At 43.4% G+C, this 20858-nt stretch overlaps 1 protein-coding gene across 1 annotated transcript in view; it reads left to right on the top strand.

Annotated features, from left to right (window-relative positions):
• The first annotated feature begins 1659 nt into the window (after nucleotides 1-1659).
• The window catches only part of LOC126162652 (probable multidrug resistance-associated protein lethal(2)03659), a 481199-nt gene continuing 462000 nt past the window's right edge, over nucleotides 1660-20858 (top strand). The window contains exon 1 of the mRNA XM_049919289.1: nucleotides 1660-1767. The gene's annotated coding sequence lies outside the window, so the exon portion shown is untranslated. The remainder of the gene's footprint in view (nucleotides 1768-20858) is intronic.

The following is a 20858-nucleotide window of genomic DNA, read 5'->3' as shown; positions in this document are numbered from 1 at the left end:
CGATTTTTGTGTGTTCTTATTGGAAAGAAACTCGATTTTGTGAAACTTCAAAAAATACGTGTGTGCATACGTGATTTTTGCATAGCAAATCTTACCTGCATTTATATTAAATACTTTTGTGGAATATTGAGTACATTCCCCCGGATGTGAGTTGGTGCCCCATAGACGAAACGTAGCAAAACTTGTAAATCCAACCACATTTACGGGGGCCCATTGAAGAGTTTGAGCTGTGTAATGTGTGGGTAAATCTTTTTGTGCAGTGGCACATGGGGAAAAATTCGGAAATTTGTGGTGTCTTATGGGACGAAACTGCTGAGGTCATGATCCCTAAGCCTACACACTGCGTAATCTAACTTAAACTAAATTAGGCTATAGACAACACACACACCCATACCCGAGGGAGGACGAACCTCCGACGTGGGGAGCCGCACAGACCGTGAAAAGACACCGCGACGGCGGCGCATGGGGACTCCGAACTGGTGCCGAACTTGTGAACCGTTTAGAACTTAGATTTTCGGCGAGTTGATGAGAGAGATTGTATTTTATTTCATCGTACACATCACATGCACATTCCCATACAACCCATATGGTCACAACTTCCTATTTAATTTTAAATCTTCTGCAAGTGGGGCAGTGAATATTCACTAAAACGCTTATGAAGAGAAAGACGAAAATACACGTACTCTAACAAACTATTATTGTGTAGAAACTTTGTACAGAATTAGTGACCGATCACCGTGAGGTAAAAACTTACAGCTTCAAAGAAATACATACACCGTTAGTAGTACCTAGCCACCGGCTAGGTATATATCTGAAGATGTCGGACAGTTGCTCGGAGGAAATATTGTGGAATTTGTACAACGTCATTCGGCGGCAAACCCGCAAAAACTGTTTACAACATATCCGGCGGGAAAACTTGAAGAGTCACAAATACATATGACAGTTGCTTATCTTTGTCGCAAAAAATTCGAAGCACTAGTGAGTAGGGCGATGAAGCTCTGTGACGCAAGATATTGTATATAATGTAGGGTACATGAAACATTAACAACTAAATAATGTCGTTCCCTGCTGTCCCACGTGCAGCACTTGTTGTTGTGGCTGCACTGTTGTGCAAGTGCGCAAGTTCAAAAATAAAGTGCCGTGAAACAAGTTATTATTCCGGATTCGGATCCCACTGCTCCAACACCCGCTAGACTGGCGTGGTTCAAAAGAACCATTTCCCATAAGAGGAGGGAATGAAACATGTGTAAAAAAATTTTATAAGAATGGTCGGTGACGGGCGCACTGCCACTTTCTTCAGAGGCTGAAGCATTTCCATACTCCGCAATCCACCGTACGATGCATGGCGGAGGCTACCTTGTGCCGCTGGTAGTCATTTCCTTTCCCTTTCCATGGCCGGCCGCGTGCGGCACGCGGTCTGTGTGTCCCTGATTTATTCCGTCCGAAGAGATACTTCTAGATATTTTATGTTTTCGACAAGTACAGCGACTGTTTACTGATAAGGAAATCGAACGATATTGAATATTTTTTGCGTATTTACGCACATTACGTTTTATTTTGGCGTCAGCAGTCACTGGACGTAGCACTTCTCGATTCGCGCGATGCTCACAAGGCGGCAGAACCGACCTTGCGCATGCGCACTAGCAAGTTCGTTGCCCATGTCACAAACGTGCAACGCGTCGGTCCACAGCTGAGTAGCGGCTTTGGCGTCGCAGTAGGTGTCAGCGTTTGGTGCAAGTCGGTCTGTCCGATACGGAGCTAAGTACCGTAAGTAAAAGCATAAATGACAATGCGTATCGTTTATTTTTTATGCCGTGCAGAACTCTGCGTATTGAATTTGTAGCGCAAGATCAGTTCGAAGTTTCTATACTGGATAAAAAAGTAATTCCGCGATGATCGCGGATGCTAAACAACATACCGCACTCACGACAATAACTGCTGAAAATAGGAATTGATATGTTTCTGTCTACTATAATATATTTATTTCAAGGTTGCATTGGAGTTTCCTGAAAGTTATATCGGTGTGATTTATAGCGGATTTCTTTTGACTTCCGAGGCTAGGTACATCTACATACATACTCGGTAAGCCACCATTCGATGCATGGCGGGGGTACCTTGTGCCACTGCTAGTCAATTTTTTTCCTGTTCCACTCGCAATTCGACCGAGAGGTAAAGGACTGTTTGAATGCAGTTGTGCGAGACCCGATTTCCTAGTCTACACGATCCCTGCGCAGGCTATACGTTTGTGGCAGTAGGATCGTTCTGCATCTGTCATAAATGCCTTTTCTCTAATCGTTCGCTTAGCATTTCGCGAAAAGGACGTCTGCTTCCCTTCAGGAATTCCCACACGAGTTCGCCGAGCGTTTCCCTAATACACGCGTGTTGATCATTCCTACTGCTTACAAATCTAGCAACACGCTTCTGAATTACTTTGATGTTTTCCTGCAATACCACCAGGTGGGAATCCCAAACACTCAAGCTGTACTCAAGTGCGGGACTTAAAAGATAAGTTACACTGCCCTAGAATTCTCACTATAAACCGAAGTCGGCCATTCAGCTTCAGCACCTATTGCACCAGTTATCAGGGCTTCTAGCCATTCCATTCACGTATGGAGAGCGGGGAGGACTTTAAATGCCCCTGTGCGAGCTGCAATTAATCTAATCTTATCTTCACGATCCGTACCGGGCCGATACCTGGGGCGTTGTGGTACATTATATAAAGCTTGTGTTTGAAACTTTGTGTGTAGGCTTTTTTGGGATAGTTTACGTCCATCTTCAAGAGTCTACCAGTTCAGTTTCTTCAGCATGTCTGAGACATTCTCTCACAGGCCAAACAAAGGTGTGACAATTCGTAGTGCGTTTTTCTGCACGCCTTCAGTATCCTCTGTTAGTTCTATTTGGTACGGGTTCCAAACATTTGAGCAATATTCTGGAATGGTTCGTACAAGTGTAAGCAATCTTCTCTGTACACTGGTTGCACTTCCCCAGTACTCCACCAGTAAACCGAAAAGTACCATCTGCTTTACCCACAAGTGAGCCTATTTGATCATTCCATTTCATATTACTACAAAGTGTAGCACCAGTTATTTGTATGAATTGACCGACTCCAACTGTGACCCACTGATACAGTATTATAGTCACATAATACTACGTTTTTTTTGTTTTGTGAAGTATACAGTTTTACATTTCTGAATATTTAAAGCAAGCTGCCAATCTTTACATCACTCTGAAATCTTCACAATACCTGACTGAGACAGTACAGTACTTCATTATAGATAACCGCATCATCTGCGTAAAATAATATCTACAGGATCGCTAAGATACAACATGAGCAACAAGGATTTTAACTTACTATTCTGAGTAACTCCTCAAATTTATTTCTACATCTGTTGATGATTCTCCATCCAAAATAACTTGGTGCGTTCTCCCTTAAAATAAAAAAAATTAAAAAAAAGGCCAATCCAGTCACAATTTTCGCTTGAGACCCTTGAGGCCTGCAAGCGTCATGCTTTTGATAAGAAGCATAGACGAGGTAGTGAGTCAAATGTGTTTCAGAAATTGAGAAATACTGCACATACCTGACCACCTTGGCCCAAGGCTTTCAGTTTGACGTGTGAGAAAAGTGCGAATTGCCTTACACATGATCAGTGCTTTCAGAACCATGCTGGTTGGCATCGAGAGGGTCATTCTGCCCGAGATACCTTATTGGAATGGTTTAGTTTGAGCTCTTAATACGCTGACCGAAAGCATCGGAACATCAAAAAATAATTAATGTTGTTGTTGTTGTGGTCTTCAGTCCTGAGACTGGTTTGATGCAACTCTCCATGCTACTCTATCCTGTGCAAGCTTCTTCATCTCCCAGTACCTACTGCAGCCTACATCCTTCTGAATCTGCTTAGTGTATTCATCTCTTGGTCGCCCTCTACGATTTTTACCCTCCACGCTGCCCTCCAATGCTGAATTAATGTAGAATAGTGAAGTTCTATGAATTATGTCTGGTAATAAAGAGGGATCCAGAAAAATGTAGACATTTTTTGATAGTCAACAAACAAAATGACATATCGTTCCAATTTTTCATAGTAGCGTAGTCCATAGTTTTCTTAACAGATCTTGGCATGCGTTTTCCTGCAGATGACAGTGCTACAATGAATAAAGTAAGAACGTCGTTTAAGCAACGAAAGGCCGTAATGAAGTGGTGCTGGATGTACGAAAACATAATGGAGGTTCTAACAACACTACCGCAACAAAGGTCAAAAATTATGATTATGGTGTTGCTCACGCTGCTAAATACTGCATTATCGGGCAACAACAAAGTTATTATGTGGCAGGTGTCATTAGAGCACAGTTAATGAAGTCATTTCGTGTAATAATGAATAAACTAGGCACTCATCTGTTCGTGTTTCCCACGCTGGTTTCGTTGTAAAATCATGGCTCAATCGTCGAAAATCTAGGTGGTGGTGATTCCAAGCTCGGATGAAAAGAGGCCTAGGTTTTATTCTGCTGTATTCAAAAGTTTTATAGATGTGTTTCACAAACCATTCTTGAAGATTACACTTTTGCAGGACAATGGTGATGTAAAAAAGTAATCAGCACTCCGAATTTAAGTTACACTTCTTTTTTATTACTTTTGCTGCAATAGCACGTAACACACAAAACATCACTTCACAATACAAAAAATACTTGAAAACATCTTCCTCACTGTTAAAGTTCACATTTTATAAGCTGACTACAATATGCGTCTTTCCAACACGACGTCCAAGACTTGACCTTCTCAAGGTCCGATTCTCTAACCAGCTAATAATCGCAAGATTCAAGTTTCACACAGAATTTGCAGTCTCCCCTCCACAACGGCCAAAGGCTGGTCACGTGATTCCTCCTCCACACGGACAGGAGGCGGGGTGTGACTGCCAGCGCTCCTGGTTTTACTTGAGTGTACTATGTTGCCTTTCCCGCCGGAAAACAAACACACTCTCGCCTGCTTTGTGTTTGTAAGCAAAGCCAGCAAAGTGCACTACAACCAGATTGCACAGATTCTTTTCAGGTTTTTACTACGAGTTGTTCAAAAATTTACAGCGCAAAAGGGGCCTAGAAGATTAAAAGACTTAACAAAAGTTTGCACTCTTATTCCGTTTTGTTACTCAAAATAAATATTTTTCTTATTAACTTTCGTGTGTAGCGAACATGAGTTTCTACTGTGATGTTTTTATTGCTCAAAATAAAATTGCCGAAGGAGTCGGCTTTAATTTCGTGTATGGCAATTAAAAAGGCTTAAGTTCGTGAAATTTCGACTTTAAAGTGCTGTAACGAGTTGGCTGTTTCTTTGTACATAAGCATTTAGCAGATGCAAACACTTCATTGTTCGTTTCGTTTCTTTATTAAAGTTTTTTCCGCCTGCTTCAAGCTTTATGTTCATAATATATCTGTGTCTTAGACTGATATAACAATTAATGCATAGTTTAGCAATACATGGGATATGACTTTTCAGTGTTTTACAGTCGGCTGAACAATGAGTTTCCATTTTGTCTATTTGCTGCTCAAATAGGATACAATAATTATTGAACTGTCAATATTTTCCATACAGTCGCCCTCGGCAAACTGCTGAATGGTTTTAAAGCTTTGTACAATAACCGCACATATTAGCTGCCCTGACAAACTCTCTTGTCATTATTATGAATTACCTTATGTATCTATTGCATATCCAAAATATGTGTGTGTCATTAGCTTCGGAAACTTGTTCTTTTGAATAACATAGTACACTCAAGTAAAACCAGGAGCGCTGGCAGTCACGCCCCGCCTCCTGTCCGTGTGGAGGTGGAATCACGTGACCGGCCTGTGGTCGTTGTGGAGGGGAGACTGCAAATTCCGTGTGAAACTTGAGTCTTGCGCTAATAATCGCTTACGCGCCCAAAACTTCAGAGTTACAAGTACGTCAAAGATCATAGTGACAAAAGAAAGAATACACATACGAATAATATAATTGCAACATAAACATATCGATGTATCAAAGTACCTCTACATTAATGAAATCAAATCTAAATGTTGTCTCAGAAATATGTCAACCACTTTACAGAAACACAGTAAAATATTGCCGGTATCGAGAGGTTGAGTTGAAGTGCCGTAACGGTTACGTAATTCAAGTACCATTACAAGGTACAACGGCAATGGTGTAATGTGTACTGAACTCATCCACCAACTCGTAGAATAATTTATAGTGTTCTGAATAAATTTGAAGTCGACGGTACTGTTAAGATGTGCGTAAGGAAGGTCTGGTCAACCAAAAACATCAACTACTCCAGCTTCCAGCGCTGCTGTGTTGCAACATTTTACTAGGTTACCTCAAAAATCTTTGAAGCAGGGGGCACAGGGTAAGCCGATCAAGCGTACGATGAATTCTGAAGGCAGCAAAGTGAGAAATGCACGTTCCAAGATCACTGCACGCTGTGAACGAGGATGACCCGGATCGGAGGCTGGAGTACTGCGAGTGGTTTGAAGGCATCCTTTGCGAGGATAAACGGTTTGCAGGGATGGTCACCTGGTCCGACGAGGCGCAATTCAAACTGAGCGGTTCTTGAAACCACCATAACTGCGTGTCCTGGGCTCCTGAAAATCCCCACGTTCACGTGGACAAATATGTTACTCTACCGGTTGTTAATGTGTGGTGTGGTTTGTCATCATGCGGTTTGAATGGGCCATTCTTCTTTGAAGGGGCGGTAACTGGTGAGGTGTCTCTTCATACGCTGAAAACACTGACTTTACGTGCCATTGGAGAGGTGTCTCGGAAATAATTTACCTACAAAAAGATGGTGCTCCATCTCACTACCGCAGATTTGTCAGAACCCACTTGGGTGAAAAGCTACCTGCATGATGGATAGGTGGAAGAGCAGCTGTTGAGTACCCACCACAATCTCCAGATCTTACGCCTCTTGACGTCTACCTGCGAGGACCTTGAAAGACGAAGTTTGTCAATAGATGCCAGTTACGCTGAACGATCTACGAGATACTATCGAGGCGTTCAGTGCAGCTATCATACTGACAACATCGACAGCCGTAGTTCGGTCAGCCGCGCAGGATTAGCCGAGCAGTCTAGGCCGCTGCAATCATGGGCTGTGCGGCTGGTCCCGGCGGAGGTTCGAGTCCTCCCTCGGGCATGGGTGTGTGTGTTTGTCCTTAGGATAATTTAGGTTCAGTAGTGTGTAAGCTTAGGGACTGATGACCTTAGCAATTGAGTCCCATAATATTTCACACACATTTGAACATTTTTCGTAGTTCGACGTTATTAGACTGCTAATAGAGGCCACTTTGAACCTTCCCCCCATACAAGAATTATAACGGCGTTTCATTTTGTTTCATTAATATTGACTATCAAAGAATGTCTACATTTTTCTGGACCCCTCTGTGTATTAAAGTGATTAACACTGTGAGATCATCGGTTAGTGTAAGCGGGAGATGAGTCATTGCAAATGTGAACTATTGGTACGCCGGCCGGAGTGGCCGAGCGGTTCTAGGCGCTACAGTCTGGAACCGCGCGACTGCTACGGTCGCAGATTCGAATCCTGCCTCAGGCATGGATGTGTGTGATGTCTTTCGGTTAGTTAGGTTTATGTAGTTCAAAGTTCTAGGGGACTGATGACCTCATAATTTAAATCCCATAGTGCTCAGAGCCATTTGAACCATTTTGAACTACTGGTACATTAATGACGGGTGTAGCTGCCAGAATGTTGAAGGCAAGGATGCAAACGTGTATGCATTGTGTTGTACAGGTGCCGGATATCAGTTTGTAGGATAGAGTTCATGCCTGTTGCACTTGGTCGTTCAGTACAGGGATGGTTAATGCTGTTTATGGATGAAGCTGGCGTGGTTATCTGATGATATATGCTCGACTGGAGACAAATCTGGTGGTCGATCAGGATAAGGAAATATGTCGCCACGCTGTAGAGTATGTTGAGTTACAACGGCGGTATATGGGCGAGCGTTATCCTGTTGGAAAACACCCCCTGAAATGCTGTTCATGAATGGCAGCACAACACGTCGAATCACCAGACTGATGTACGGAGCTGCAGTCACGGTTAGTGGAATAACCACGAGAGTGCTCCCTTTGTCACACGATAAATCAGTTACACGATAAATCAGTCTAATCTAAAAGACGTAAATTCAACGAAATACCTAGGTATTACAATTACGAATAACTTAAATTGGAAAGAACACATAGAAAATGTTGTAGGGACGGCTAACCAAAGGCTGCGTTTTATTTACAGGACACCTAGAAAATATAACAGACTTACTAAGGAGACTGCCTACACTACGCTTGTCCGTCCTCTTTTAGAATACTGCTGCGCGGTGTGGGATCCTTAGCAGGTAGGACTGACGGAGTACATCGAAAAAGTTCAAAGAAAGGCAGTACATTTTGTTTTATCGCGAAATATGGGAGAGACTCTCACAGAAATGATACAGGATTTGGGCTGGAAATCATTAAAATAAAGGCGTTTTTCGTTGCGACGGAATCTTCTCACGAAAGTCCAATCACCAACTTTCCCCCCGAATGCGAAAATATTTTGTTGACACCGACCTACATAGGGCGGGACGATCACCACGATAAAATAAGGGAAATCAGAGCTCTTACGGAAAGATATAGGTGTCCAGTCTTTCCACGCGCTATTCTATATCTATATTCGAATCCTGCTCCAGCTACTGCCGGGTCTGGGTGCTGATGAGTCCTCTCCATTTGGCTCGGTCCTCCCACCACTTTTCTTCCTCTACTTGCTGCCAAGTCACACCTCTCCTTTCTACAGATATTCTCAGTCCCATTTTCCACCGTGTTCTTGGGCGCCCTCTAGGTCTTTTCCCATCCATCTTTAGTTCTTCCATAATTTTGGGGAGTCTCTGCCCATGCATCCTCTTAACATGCCCATACCATCTTAATCTCTTTCTTTCAATTTCTTCTCTCATACTTTCTTGTTTAAGGTCCTTTCTAATCTCTACATTCCTTACTCTGTCCATTCTTGTTATTTCCTCAACTGCTCTGAGAAATTTCATTTCCCCTGCTTGCAGTCTGGTCCAGTCCCTTTCTGTCATTGTCCATGTTTCTCCACCATAGGTGACAATAGGGATGTAATAATTCTTATACATAAGGAGTTTTGCTCTTGCTGAAACTTCATTATTCCAAATCAGGTGTTTTATTGTTTGGTAGAAATTGCCTCCCTTCTGTAACCTCCTATTAATTTCGTTAGTTATTCTTCCATCCCTAGATATTTCACTCCCTAAATAAGTGATACTTTCTACCACTTTGAGGGGTTCTCCATTCAAGGTGATATTTCCGTTGATCCCTTTCTCTCTTCCAGATACCATTACTTCACTCTTATCTTTATTTATTTTTAATCCATACCTTTCATTATTTCCTTCCACGCACCAAGCTGTAACTGTACATCTACCTCTTTATCACCCCATATTACCATATCATCTCCAAAAATCATCTTTTTGTTTTTTTCTTTTACTATATCTTTAACTGCCCTATTCATTCCCTCCATCACAACATTAAAAAGTTCAAGAGATAGAATACTTCCTTGCTTAAGTCCTTGTCTTATTTCGAAGTATTCAGAGTTCCCCAATGGTGTTGTAATTCTACAATTGTGTCCTCTGTACATTGTGTCTATAAAATTAAGGCAGCCATCTTCTATATCTATCTTCTTCATTTCTTCCCAGAGTCTTTCCGTGTCAACTGAGTCATATGCCTTTTCTATGTCTATAAAAACCATTATCACCCTTTTGTTGTACTCCCAACTTTTTTCCATCAGTTGACAGATAGAAAATATCAGGTCGATCGTGCTTCTCCCTTTCCTAAACCCATGCTGTTCTTCACTCAGCTCCTTTTCTATCTTTTCACTTATTCCCGCGGGCTATTACGAGATTGAAATAATACAGAATTGTGTAGGTGGTTCGATGAACCCTCTGCCAGGCACTTAAATGTAATTTGCAGGGTATCCATGTAGATGTACATGTCATACGAGATCGCAACCCAGACCATAATTCCAGGTGTAGATCCAAAGTGTCTAGCACGCAGACAGGTTGGTTGCAGGTCCTCAATTGGCCTCCTTCTAAACAACACGCGGCCATCATTGCCACCGAGGCAGAACCAGCTTTCATCGGAAAACACAAGAGACCTCCACCCTGCCCTCCAATGAGCTCTCGTTCGACAACTCTGATGTCGCAAATGCGGTGGTTTGGGCTCAGTGGAATGTGCGCTAAAGGGCATCTGGCTCGGAGCTATCCTTGAAGTAACCTACAGTACTGGCCATTAAAATTGCTACACCAAGAAGAAATGCAAATGATAAATGGGTATTCATTGGACAAATATATTATACTAGAACTGACATGTGATTACATTTTTACGCAATTTGGGTGCATAGATCCTGAGAAATGAGTACCCAGAACAACCACCTCTGGCCGTAATAACGGCCTTGATAAGCCTGGGCATTGAGTCAAACAGAGCTTGGATGGCGTGTATAGGTACAGCTGCCCATGCAGCTTCAACACGATACCACAGTTCTTCAAGAGTAGTGACTGGCGTATTATGACGAGCCAGTTGCTCGGCCATCATTGACCAGACGTTTTCAGTTGGTGAGAGATCTGGAGAATGTGCTGGCCAGGGCAGCAGTCGAACATTTTCAATATCCAGAAAGGCCCGTACAGGACCTGCAACATGCGGTCGTGCATTATCCTGCTGAAATGTAGGATTTCACGGGGATCGAATGAAGGGTAGAGCCACAGGTCGTAACACATCTGAAATGTAACGTCCACTGTTCAAAGTGCCGTCAATGCGAACAATAGATGACCGAGACATGTAACCAATGGCTCCCCGTACCATCACGCCAGGTGATACGCCATTATGGAGATGACGAAAACACGCTTCCAATGTGCGTTCACTGCGATGTCGCCAAATACGGATGCGACCATCATGATGCTGTAAACAGAACCTGGATTCAACCGAAAAAATGACGTTTTGCCATTAGTGCACCCAGGTTCGTCGTTGAGTACACAATCGCAGGCGCTCCTGTCAGTGATGTAGCGTCAAGGGTAACCGCAGCCATGGTCTCCGAGCTGATAGCCTATGCTGCTGCAAACGTCGTCGAACTGTTCGTGCAGACGGTTGTTGGCTTACAAACGTCCCCATCTGTTGACTCAGGGATCGAGACGTGGCTGCACGATCCGTTACAAAATGGTTCAAATGGCTCTGAGCACTATGGGACTTAACATCTGTGGTCATCAGTCCCCTAGAACTTAGAATTACTTAAACCTAACTAACCTAAGGACATCACACACATCCATGCCCGAGGCAGGATTCGAACCTGCGACCGTAGCAGTCGCGCGGTTCCGGACTGAGCGCCTAGAACCGCTAGACCACCGCAGCCGGCGATCCGTTACAGCCATGCGGATAAAATGCCTGTGATCTCGACTGCTAGTGATACGAGGCCGTTGGGATCCAGCACGGGGTTCCTTATTACCCTCCTGAACCCACCGATTCCATATTCTGCTAACAGTCATTGGATCTCGACCAACGCGAGCAGCAATTTCGCGATACGATAAACCGCAATCGCGATAGGCTACAATCCGACCTTTATCAAAGTCGGAAACGTGATGGTACGCATTTCTCCTCCTTACACGAGGCATCACAACAACGTTTCACGAGGCAACGCCGGTCAGCCACTGTTTGTGTATGAGAAATCGGTTGGAAACTTTCCTCATGTCAGCACGTTGTAGGTGTCGCCACCGGCGCCAACCTTGTGTAAATGCTCTGAAAAGCTAATCATTTGCATATCAGAGCATCTTCTCCCTGTCAGTTAAATTTCGCGTCTGTAGCACGTCATCTTCGTGGTGTAGCAATTTTAATGGCCAGTAGTGTATTTGTAACATTTCTTTGTGTCACTGTAGTGCCAACTGCTTCTCATATTGCTGCTGCAGATGCAGAACAATGCTCCAGAGCAATTTGCCAAACACGATGGTCTTCCCAGTCGGTAGTGCCATGTGGCTCCGAGCCCGGCCTTCTTGCGACTGTACATTCTCATGACCACCACTGCCAGCAGTCATGTACAGTGGCTACATTGCTGCCAAATCTTTCTGTAATATCGCAGAAGGGACATCGTAGCCCTATTCAGTGAGGTGTTGTTAATGGCGTCTTCGTCGTCTTGAAAGCATTCTTGACTAACATCAACTCACCATATCAGCTCTCAAGGTAACTAACACTCACGACCCTTACAGCGTGTATTTAAAGTAAACCTGATTTACATCCTCCTAGTTGTGCTGCTTACACCAGTCTTAAGCAACTAGCGCGAAATTTTAATATTGTCTTTCAGACGTGGAAATACGCCTACCTACTTTCGTTAGTGTCGCACAATTTCTTCTTGGTGTTGTGCTGTTTTTCCGTCAACGTATGTTCCAAAATTCTACAGGAAGTGGATGTCAAGGATATGGGATGCAAGTTTTGCGGATCACTTCTGCTACCATTCACGTAGAAGAATGTGACCTTTTACAACTACAGCGCACGGTTTTCTGTTCGAGGGAGCTTCGATAGATTATAATTAAAATAAGGGCTAACTCAGCCGCAGATTCAGTTTAGAATCTGATAGGGAATCCATTGGGTCCTAGAGATTGGTTCAGTTTTAAGGATTTCGCCTCTTTCTCAACGCCACTGACTCTAATATCTGTTTTACCCATCTCTTAAATGGTACGAGATTTAAACTGGAGCAATAGTACTGTGTTTTTCGTTGTAAAGGAACATCTGAAAACCGAGTTAACCATTTCTGCTTCTGCTTTGCTGCTCTGAGTTTCAGCTCCTGTCTCGTCCAAGACACACTAGCTTTGGTGCCGCTAACAGCTTTTACACATGACCAGAATTTCTTTGGATTTTGTGAGAAATTTTTCGACAGTATTCTGTTGCGGTAGTAAATTTATATTTGTATCATGAGAGGGGTTCCGAACTATCTGTTCTAGGTACTTTTCAGAGAAAACATTTAGTAATGTTTCACAGTATGTCTTGTCACACCCACCATTAACAGAATTGTAACTATCCCAGTTGATTGATGGATGATTAAAGTCTCCTCCGATTGCTTGGGGAGCTTACGTACAAGCGAACTGAGGTATCCAGCAAATTTTTCAGTTACATCAGGAGGTGAGTGGGGTGGTCAATAGAAGAATTCAATTACAATTTTTACAATTTTACGGCCAGCCCTAGCACTGAGTCTTGCCCAAACAATCTCACAGCAACTTCAATCTCTTTCTCTATGGATTGGAGTTTCTTGTCTACTGCCACAAATACACCGACTCAGTACCCCATTAGTCCGTCTTTCCTATTTACATTTAAATTTTCCTCTGACCGACACGTTATGTGCTCGTTCCATTTCAGGTCCCTTTGTAACTTTTCGCTTGGATATTAAATCGACGTGAATGTGACAAACATCACACCACTAATACTGTATTCGAACATTGCTTGATCGTTTTTCTTGTTCATCTACGTTAATTTACATTTAATCATATTTATAGCAAACATCCATTGATAAAACCAAATAGATATTCCATCCAAGTCACCTAAAGACAATACTTTGCCGTACACTACAACGTCATGAGCAGTCAGTCACTGATATCAAAAAACTTTTCTGCATAAATTTTCACATTATTCGAACTGCACCATGCAAAATTACAATATTATATTCCGTTGGCGAAGGAGTTTAGTGGGTGTGCAAATCATCGGAGTACTCGTAGAAAGATGCTCCTTGGTGCTGCTCGAAACGTACTAACGATAAGTGGGTGACCATTATCTTGCTTGAAATGCAGGTGTTCATATTATACCAGGAGAAAACAAGAGATAGATTCCTATAAGATGACTGATACTTTTAAAACACAGAACGAGGCAACCATTACTGGTTCACAAGGAAGTGAATTTCGTAACTGAGCTTCACTAATGCGTCATTGTTCCATTTGTCCCACTCGACGAAAGAAGCTTAGAAATGGTAGTGATAGTAAATAGTGATAGTAGACAGCGGTTGGTCGAAGTGGGATGACTGTGAAAGCTTTTAGTTTAGAAGCGTGGAAGACTATTTCTGTAATCTGGGTGACACTGATTGTTCTGTAGAAAAGCACTTCTACATGTGTGCCTAATTTCTTCATTGGTTCTGAAATCTTCCTCAAGCAGATCCTGTGTTGCGTGTAACTTCCTTTTACCACCATTGGCAATAGTGTAACATGGCTGACATACCTTTCGGATTCTTTTTAGTTATTTGATGAAACTATTGCCTTTCTTATCAATATCTACGATTAGAACTGTCTTACGTGCTTGTATAGCTAAACATCTTGTGAGATTTGCGCAGCAGATTCCCGACCATAGATCTGCTACATCGATCAGACTCCGTGGTTTTTAAGCGGTTTTCCACGCTCGTATAGACTAAATCTGGACTGGTCCCCAATTTCCGACTCAGAAAATACGGTAAACAGTTAACTACGATAGCACACAGAATAAAGTTTAGGAGATTTGTAAAGATATAGCCCTCTCGACTTCCCTGACTTAGGTTAACTGTTGACGGTGGCGATAGGTTGTGCATAAGGCCACAAAATTACATTAAAATAACAAATTTGTGAAATTATGAAAAAATAGGAGACCGAGTACCACGAAATGAACGCTAGGAAAGAGAGAGAATTGAATCGCATTGTTGAAGCAACAATTACCGCCCATCTTCTTGTTTTCCTTAACCTTGGCCTTCGCTGTCAGACTTGCCTTGCGTGATGAATTTTTGCTAATTTGCTCCATCCCTCTTGACCATACGTCTAAGCAATTGAAGACACTTTTTATGGATGCATGAAAATAAATGTTTTACGGTGTTTTGTCTTTGGACCATGTGCACATTAGTTCTGCTTCCATCTCTGGGTCACTCGTAGTATTCTTCTCCGAGGCCCATGTTGAAGGCATCAATGCGGTTTTTGTCATTTACCTCAGCGGTCCAGATTTAGAAGATTCCAAATTTATTATTTTGTTCCGTTTTTATTTTCGTTTCTTCTGTGTATACCTTTACGAGCAAGGAACGATGTCGCTAGTTGTTAATACAAGTACTCGTGTATAGGAAGAGTGAGTTTCATTCATCTCCCTGTCTTCCAGATTTAGGTTTTTTGTAAGTCACCTCAGGAAAACGCCAAAATGCTACTTTAAAACGGCGTGCGAGCGACTTACTTTCCTCATCTTTGTCTAAATTAGCTTGCGATCTGCCTTACGACTTGGATGCGACGGGCTGTTTAGCTGTAGCTCTCCTTCATGGTACAGTAGCCACAGACCGATGGGATACAGACGTTGGGCAATGTGTTGGATGTGGATGATTCTCGAAGGATTGTTGGAGTACAATGTCTCATCGACATCATTGTTGATGGGGCGTAGCTTAGTAGCAAGATGAAATCATATGTGGCCTTGATGAAGACACCGTTCTGTTATTCACTTTAAGAGATTTGGAGTAGCCCCTTAAAACTTCAAGCCGGCCGCTGTGACCGTGCGGTTCTAGGTGCTTCAGTCTGGAACCGCGCGACCGCTACGGTCGCAGGTTCGAAAAATGGCTCTGAGCACTATGGGACTCAACATCTTAGGTCATAAGTCCCTTAGAACTTAGAACTACTTAAACCTAACTAACGTAAGGACATCACACACACCCATGCCCGAGGCAGGATTCGAACCTGCGACCGTAGCAGTCCCGCGGTTCCGGACTGCAGCGCCAGAACCGCTAGACCACCGCGGCCGCAGGTTCGAATCCTGCCTCGGGCATGGATGTGTGTGATATCCTTAGGTTAGTTAGGTTTAAGTAGTTCTAAGTTCTGGGGGACTGATGACCTCAGATGTTAAGTCCCATAGTGCTCAGAGCCATTTGAACCCATTTAAAACGTAAATATGGATGGACAAGTAGGTATTTGAATTCCTCCTCACTAGAATACGGATCTGTGGACCTCCCCGATAGGTTAAAACTACACCTATATCTACATCGATACTCCACAGTCCACCTTACGGCTCGTGGCAGAGGGTATCGCGTACCACTACCAGTCATTTCCTTCCCAGTTCCATTCGCAAATAGAACGAGGGAGAAACGACTTTCTACTTGCCTCTATATGGGCCCTTACTTCTCGTATATTATATTTGTGGTCCTTACACGAAATATATGTTGGAGGCAACAGAGTCGTTCTGCAGTGAGCTTCAAATGCCAGCTCTTTAAATTTTCTCTATTGGTTTCCTCGTAAAGAATGTCGCCTTCCCTCATGGGATTCCCATTTGAGTTCCCGAAGCATCTCTGTAGTACTTGCATGTTGTTCGAACATACCAGTAACAAATCTAACTGTCCACCTCTGAATTCCTTCGATGTCTTCATTTAGTCAGACCTGGCACTGATCTCCAACACTCGAGCAGTACTCACATGACCTACACTTTCCCGGAATTCTCACAATAAACCGAAGTCGACCATTCACCATTCCTACTGCAATCCTCACATGCTCATTCCATTTCATATCGATTTGCAACGTTACGTTCAGATACTTAAACGACGTGGCTGTGTCAAGCAGGACACGACTAATGCTGTATCCGTCCATTAACTAAAAGTTATCTTCATTTAAAATTATCTGCCATTCATCACACCAACAAGAAATTTGGTATCCTCCACGGTCACTGAACAACGATGCCCTGTTGTACATCACAGCATCATATGCAGACAATTACAGATTGCTGCGCGCCCTATCCGTCATATCATTTAAATATACGAGGGCCGTTCAGAATGTAACCTCCGGTTGATTTAAAAAAATACACCAAGTTAAATAAAAATATTTTAATATTACATCTTACAACTACATCTTTGTACTATTTTTCTACATAGTCTCCATAGCGATTGAGGCACTTATCGTATCTCTTCACATGCTTTGAAATTCCTTCTGCATAAAAATCACCCGCTTGTGCCTGGAGCCAGCCTGTGACCGCATCTTTGAGCTCTTCGTCGTCATCAAACCGCTGTGACCCGAGCCATTTCTTCAAATGCATGAAGAGGTGATAATCACTTGGCGCCAGGTCTGGGCTGTAAGGTGGATGGTTGATAACGTCCCACTTGAAGGACTCAAGAAAGGCCGTTGTTCTGCGAGCACAGTGAGGACGGGCGTTATCGTGCAAAAAAACGATACCGGAAGTCAGCATACCACGGCGTTTGTTCTGTATAGCCCGTCGTAACTTTTTTATTGTTTCACAGTACACGTCTTGATTAATGGTCGTACCACGTTCCATGAATTCAACCAACAACACCCCTTTGGCATCCCAAAACACCGTTGCCATCAGTTTTCTGGCAGAAAAATCTTGCGAGGCTTTTCTTGGTTTGGTAGGCGAATTTGAATGTGCCCACATCTTTGATTGTTCTTTTGTCTCAGGGTTCACGTACTTAATCCAGGTTTCGTCACCTGTCACGATTCTGTTTAACAATGGTTCTCCTTCGTCCTCATAACGTGACAGAAAGTCTAATGCAGAGGCCATTCTTTGAGTTTTGTGGTGGTCGGTAAGAATTTTGGGCACCCATCGTGCACAGAACTTACGGTAACCCAATCTTGCTGTCACTATCTCGTACAAGAGAGTCTTAGAAATCTGTGGAAAACCAGTAGACAACTCCGACATTGAGAAACGTCGATTTTCACGAACTTTTGCATCAACTGTCTGAACGAGTTCGTCAGTCACCAATGATGGTCTACCACTCCTCTCTTCATCATGAACGTTTTCTCGTCCATTTTTAAATAAACGTACCCATTCACGGACAACTCCTTCACTCATAACTCTTGGTCCGTACACGGCACAAAGCTCACGATGAATAGCTGCTGCAGAATATCCTTTGGCTGTAAAAAACCTTATGACAGCACGCACTTCACATTTGGCGGGGTTTTCTATTGCAACACACATTTGAAACTGCCACAAAAACTAAACTAGCGTAGGTACGACGTTCACTCGACCACGGCTTGATGCCGACTGACCTGTTGAGTGTGTGAACGCACAGATGGCGTCGCTACTCCCCCCACAACCCGCACTGTGACCGATCGGAGGTTACTTTCTGAACCGCCCTCGTACAAAGAATAACAGCGGTCCTATCACAGTTCCCTGGGGCACTCCTGACGATACCCTTGTCTCTGATGAACATATTCTGTCGAGGACAACATACTGGGTTTTACAACTTACGAAGTCTTCGAGCCAATCAAATATCTGTGAACGTATTCGATATGCCCATACCATCCTTAACAGCCTCCAATGGGACACCATGTTAAAAGCTTTCAAGAATTCTAGAAATATGGAAACTGCCTGTTGCCCTTCATCCATAGTTCGCATTGCATCATGTGAGAAAAGGTGGGCTGGCAAGTATGTTCTAACTGACTGAGCAATCCAGGCACATCCTATGACGATTCTAAGGTATAATCTGCCAATACCTCTCTCTTATTTTCAATGTTTCACAGGCTCTCTCATGAATTTTGTTGGATTAGCACCAATGGTAGAAAACCACTCGCATGCTGCCCCACCACACAGACAGATGTATCAGCTCAGTGTTAGTCTGAAGAAATAGCATGTAGTGGCCATTGGCTAGTAGCATCTATAACATCTCGAAACTGTTACACGGTTTGTCTCATAGCTGAAAACGACAGATCGCTCGAGATACTAAAGCCCCCTAGTACCGTAAGGCAGAGCGGTGACTTTCTTCCTCCTGGACCCTGAACATAAATAAATGTAACATCTTGCACATAGATAGAGAAATTCACTACTGTACATCTACGCTATTGATGACAAATTTCTGGAAGTAGTATACAGGGTGTTACAAAAAGGTACGGCCAAACTTTCAGGAAACATTCCTCACACACAAAGAAAGAAAATATGTTATGTGGACATGTGTCCGGAAACGCTTACTTTCCATGTTAGAGCTCATTTTATTACTTCTCTTCAAATGACATAATCATGAAATGGAAACACAGCAACAGAACGTACCAGCGTGACTTCAAACACTTTGTTACAGGAAATGTTCAAAATGTCCTCCGTTAGCGAGGATACATGCATCCACCCTCTTTCGCATGAAATCCCTGATGCGCTGATGCAGCCCTGGAGAATGGCGTATTGTATCACAGCCGTCCACAATACGACCACGAAGAGTCTCTGCATTTGGTACCGGGGTTGCGTAGACAAGAGCTTTCAAATGCCCCCATAAATGAAAGTCAAGAGGGTTGAGGTCAGGAGAGCGTGGAGGCCATTGAATTGGTCCGCCTCTACCAATCCATCGGTCACCAAATCTGTTGCTGAGAAGCGTACGAACACTTCGACTGAAATGTGCAGGAGCTCCATCGTGTATGAACCACATGTTGTGTCGTACTTGTAAAGGCACATGTTCTAGCAGCACAGCTAGAGTATCCCGTATGAAATAATGATAACGTGCGCCATTGGGCGTAGGTGGAAGAACATGGGACCCAATCAAGACAGCACCAACAATGCCTGCCCAAACGTTCACAGAAAATCTGTGTTGATGACGTGATTGCACAATTGCGTGCGGATTCTCGTTAGCCCACACATGTTGATTGTGAAAATTTACCATTTGATCACGTTGGAATGAAGCCTCATCCGTAAAGAGAACATTTGCACTGAAATGAGGATTGACACATTGTTGGATGAACCATTCGCAGAAGTGTACCCGTGGAGGCCAATCAGCTGCTGATAGTGCCTGCACACGCTTTACATGGTACGGAAACAACTGGTTCTCCCGTAGCACTCTCCATACAGTGACGTGGTCAACGTTACCTTGTACAGCAGCAGTTATCGTCAACTGCACGAAGAATTGCCTCGTCCATTGCAGGTGTCGTCGTTCTAGGTCTTCCCCAGTCGCGAGTCATAGGCTGCAATGTTCCGTGCTCCCTAAGACGCCGATCAATTGCTTCGAAAGTCTTCCTGTCGGTACACCTTCGTTCTGGAAATCTGTCTCGATACAAACGTACCGCGCCACGGCTATTGCCCCGTGCCAACCCATACATCAAATGGGCATCTGCCAACTCCGCATTTGTAAACATTGCAATGACTGCAAACCACGTTCGTGATGAACACTAACCTGTTGATGCTACGTACTGATGTACTTGATGCTAGTACTGTAGAGCAATGAGTCGCATGTCAACACAAGCACCGAAGTCAACATTACCTTTCTTCAATTGGGCCAACTGGCGGTGAATCGAGGAATTACAGTACATACTGACGAAACTAAAATGAGCTCCATGGAAATTAAGCATTTCCGGACACATGTCCACATAACATCTTTTCTTTATTTGTTTGTGAGGAATGTTTCCTGAAAGTTTGGCCGTACCTTTTTGTAACACCCTGTATATCGTAAAATATCAAGGAGTAACTATGCAGAGAGACCTTAAGTGGAATGGCCACACAAAACAAATAGTAGGAAAGCAGATGCCAGACTGAGATACACAGGAAGAATCTTAAGGAAATGTAACTCATCCACGAAAGAAGTGGCTTGCAAGGCGCTTATTCGACCGATTCTTGAGAAAAAGAAGATCCAGCAAAGAGCGGCGTGTTCCGTCACGGGTTCGTCAAGTCGGCGCGAGACCGTTACAAAGCTGCCCAACAAATTCCAGTGGCAGACACTACAAGAGAGGCATTGTTCATCACAGAGAGAGAACACTTTCCGGAAAGAGTCGGATAACGTATTATTTCCTTCCCATACATCTCGCGAAATGATCACGATAGCAAAATTTGAGAAATTAGAGTTCATGCAGAGGTTTTCCGACAATCGTTCTTCCCATGTGCCATTCGCGAGTAGAACAGGGAAGGGCAGATCAGTTAGTGG

The sequence above is a fragment of the Schistocerca cancellata genome, chromosome 2, assembly GCF_023864275.1.
Source record: "Schistocerca cancellata isolate TAMUIC-IGC-003103 chromosome 2, iqSchCanc2.1, whole genome shotgun sequence".
Lineage (NCBI taxonomy): Eukaryota > Metazoa > Arthropoda > Insecta > Orthoptera > Acrididae > Schistocerca > Schistocerca cancellata.
Note: the sequence above shows the minus strand (reverse complement) of the source record. Positions and strands in the feature narration are given on the sequence as shown.